This window comes from Melampsora larici-populina, assembly GCF_000204055.1.
Source record: "Melampsora larici-populina 98AG31 unplaced genomic scaffold MELLAscaffold_15, whole genome shotgun sequence".
Classification (NCBI taxonomy): domain Eukaryota; kingdom Fungi; phylum Basidiomycota; class Pucciniomycetes; order Pucciniales; family Melampsoraceae; genus Melampsora; species Melampsora laricis-populina.
The window spans coordinates 1,372,910-1,377,278 of NW_006768779.1; positions in this window are offsets into that span (position 1 = coordinate 1,372,910).

The window sequence follows — 4,369 nt, forward strand, 5'->3', positions numbered from 1 at the left end:
TTCTTCACAAGCTTAACATATTCGCGTAGAACTAGAGATCCTGTTGGTCCGTCTTGTTCAAAGAATTTAGTCAAATCCTCAAAATCCTAACATAAGATTTTATTGGGCCATTAACAAAAATTATTTATATGAATTATGTACTACAAACGAATCAATGAAACAATTCAATGAAACTTACCTGAAGAATTGCCATAATGTCTCGCACCTGGCGCCATTCGTCAGGTGTGATCATAGCCTTGTTGAATATTCCCCGGGGACGATGTAAATCAGGAGGTAACGGGGCTTCACCAGGTCGAGCTTGATGGTTACCTTTCCGAGGTGGGTCCATCTGATCTTCTTTGAGGATTTGATCAATAACCTCAAATATATGAAAGACATTATTACTCAGTATTAAATACATACACAATAATTGAAGAGTGAAATACTTACCTCACGTGCATTATAAAGACATCGCCAGCATTGCAGTTTAATATTCCACCTGATACCGTAACCAGGTATCGGTCGAGGGAGCTTCTGCGATAGCATCGATTGGCACATGGCGTCGAATGACCCACACATAACTGCAGACCCTCCGATCTTGCGGCCTATCACGTCGAGCTGATAAGATATAACATACAATGAAATATATTGTCAATATGTTTTATTCATTGGTCATTAATGATAAGCGAGTCAGAAAGTTACCTTAGTGATCAAATTGTGGACTGCATTTGCCTCATTCCGATCGCTGGCCAGCATTGAATCCTGCAGGGTCAATTCAGGTTCAGGATGTGGTCCGTCTTGGAGTTCATACCAATTCAATAGTTCTTCAGCTTCAGAAGATTTGAGATCGGTGTCGTCCACCTCTTCATCGTCACCTTCATCCTCTGTAGACTTTGACGCTTCTTCATTCTCAGGTGTTTCTTCTTCCTCGGGAATAGATTGAAGTGTATTAGTTGGAATTGGAAAGTTGCCCAGCATTGTTGATTTGACGAGGGGTGGCGGGGGCGCTTTGATTCCCAGCGCCTGTAATCCAGCGTTCACCATCAGCGCGAGTTTGTGACAAACACAACGTACTCTGTGGTTCTCGTGTTTCCAATCAAAATCTTCTTGGTGATCGGCCGCATACTTTGACAACCGCACTTGCATGGCTTCGGCTAAAGTATTGTTGTTGCTGCCGGAGTCGTGAGTCTGTGCCAACATGTGGATAACAGATGAGAGATCAGCTGAACAAATAAGAGATCAAAGTTGGAAAATATAAAAGATATACTTAGAAAGGACTTATCTTTGTATAGATACCATGTTTGACCAAAAGGTTGATCAATGGCTCGGCGAGCCAATCACCCTTGTGATGCCATGCAATCAGTTTAAGGCACAGGTGACGTGTCACAAACTTCCAATCTTTTGTAACAAAAGTTACAGTCGCCCCAAGGAATCCATAACGATTTCCCTTCGTGGTCCACGCGTCATGGATCAGGCCAAATTTGCTAGTAAGCGACTAAAGAGATAGATTAGTTATGGATGAGGTTCTAGAGCATCAGAGTATTTCCATAACTTACTTTGATTTCGCCAAAAACCACCGCTCTCATCTCCATATAGGCCTCGTGTGCGAATTGAGCAACCCACATTTGGCCCAACAGGTGTGCGTTGGGGTTAGCCAAGCCTGGCTCGCTGCGCTGAAAGTAGCGCGGAGCGCGGCGGGGCGTAGTGCCAGGCGTGGCCACTGCGCCACCCGGCACTCGAAAATCCCGGTACTTACGCTTTTCGCTAGCCAATTCGGGGCCGGGATTTCTACCGGTACGCTCTTCCCTACTGTATCAGGCACCCCCACTACTATAACGCCCCCATTGAAACTCACCAAACCCCCCTTGTTGACTTCTATCAGCCGCTCGATTCACCGACTTCTACCACTCTTCTCTCAAGCCATCACCCATTGATCACAAGAATCAGATCATACACATCTGGGGGACTTTCTCGCTCGGATCTGGTGCCGGTCAATATTGGCGTCAATTATCGAAATGTGGACAATTTCCATCGACAGTCGTTTGGACATATGGCATATCAAGGTGAGTACATATTCTCTCTTCTCTCTAACCTTTCTCCCTTTCTCATCGATTGCCGATATCCCAATTTTTGACGCATATTTTCCTTATCTCATTGATTGATTTCCTTCTAGTCTTTCTACCCTTTTAAATTGCTAAGCAACTTAGTTATCAAATATCGAAACATGTCTAATCTAACCATGCAACCAACCATTGATTCGTTTTTGTCTTCTGGATACGAGACCGACAATGGTCATACAGCCCCTCGACGCTCTTCTCGCATAGTTACCCCAGCAAGACGAGCCCCTGGGATGATTGTCCCGTCATCTGACTCTCGCCGAGGCTTGTTTGATGGTGTCCGAGATGTGAGAGACGCACATGTTCACCGACTCCTTCAAGTCCTCCCGAGCGTTCATTCTCTATCGCCGGACAAGTTTGTACCGATGATCGAGGTGGTTTAAACCCGCGAATGACCGAGATGTTAGTTTGTAGTACGATATGGATGAGGGAAGGTGTCCCTCTAATTGGGGATTATGCTGAGGTTGGCAAGGTATTGGACTTTGCAAAGAAAGCTATCTCCAAGAAATCTCGCAAAACTCGTGCTTGAGTTTTTTTTATCAAAATATCTTCCTCAATACCTTTTTGAATGTTTTTGTTTCTTTACACTCCTTCAAATGATTCCTTTACCTTTTCTTTACACTCGTTTACGGTCATTTTTTGTTTTTTCTTTTTACTTTTATCGTCTCCTCAAAATTTGAGAAAAAACTACTTTTTTGCTTGTAGCGCTGAGAAGCGCGGCGTAAATCAACAGCGCTTTTCGCTATGTTTTTTGCCTAATTTTTGTTTTCCGCCACCGCTAAAACTACCAAGCCTGGTGGTTATTTTCCATCACTACACTACCGTTTTCCTGGCTAGTAGCGCTACGTAGCGCTGCGAGCCAGGCTTGGGTTAGCATACCAGAACGTTGCTCGAAGGTAAGGGTCTTCAACGCGGCGCCATGGCTGGGCAGTCCAAATGACCCACATCCCAAGCATTTGATTGAGAATCTTGTTGTCGAACTTGGGAACAACATGGGCGAAAGTGGTGATCAACCCTTGACCGTCTGCAGTGCTGGTGGCTTCGTTTCGGAGTTGAAATTCGGTGGGTGGAAGCCGGCATCCAGCCTCGATGGCTGTGTTCCTTGCCTTGCATCCAGCCTTACCAGACTTGGTAGGCTGCTTGGATCCATCTCGATGGCTCCATAGGCCTGAAGTACCGCCTGCGCTGCGAACGTCCTGTTTGCACCACTTGCAGGGATAGGTGCCTAATACGCCGGGGAGCTGATATGTTGACAAAGGGTTATGAGATACATAAAATAAATATTAAATATTAAGATGTAAGACTTACATCTTTTGGACCATGCTTCCCAGCCTCAAAGTAATCACTGATAGGATCATACCGATCATCTGGATGAGGATCTCGGTCTTCTTTGACTACTTTGAGATTCTCCTCGTCTGAATCTTGAACTAGGTCGATTTGGAGCTTCACACCGCCAGAAGCTGAAGCGGGTAAAATAGGTTGTTTCGCTTTTCGACTGGAGACTTTGGATTGTCTTGAACTCGAAGGCTTCTTTGTTCCCTGCTTCTTCGAAGAAGTCGATTCGTGTCGAGCTTGTTTCTTCGATGTTCGTCGTGGAGGACTAGATTCAACAGGAGTACCAGAACAATCACGAGAAGGTGATTGTTCCCCATAGTCCGACTCCTCTTCAACACGTTTGCGTTTCTTACTGGTACTGGTGGATTGATAAACCAAGGCATCTGAATCGGAATCGACTTCTTCACGGCGATAAGAACGGCGTGAATCACCGGGTAAGGTGATCATGTGGGATTGCTTCCGAGCTGGAGACGGACGACTACTATGGCGGCTTGGTTGTGAAATGGAGACAGACGATGATGACATGGTTGCTGGTGGTTGAAGTTTGGAAAGGATTCTAAAGATGAAACTAAAGATGAAATTGGATAAAAAGATATCGAAAAAGAAATGGAAATTCGATGGTTGTGAATAGTTTAAAAGAAATCGGATGGGACAAAGGACACTAACCGTCTGATATGGTCTTATATTATAGTCGTTTGCCCACTTCGCAACAGTCGTACATGTACAGTAAAAGGGATCATGGCGTACCTGGAAGTAGAACGTAAAGTGTTTGGTCAGCGAAGGATGTGACGCAAGGAGTTCATTAGATCCAAAAGGGTGTGATGGACTCACGATTAACGCCTAGTTCGTTCGGATCTTCGGAAAGGTACGGTGTGGTTGATGGACTGGAGTTGATTGACACCAGTTCGCCCCTTGCTGGTTTGGGTCAGGTACTGTCT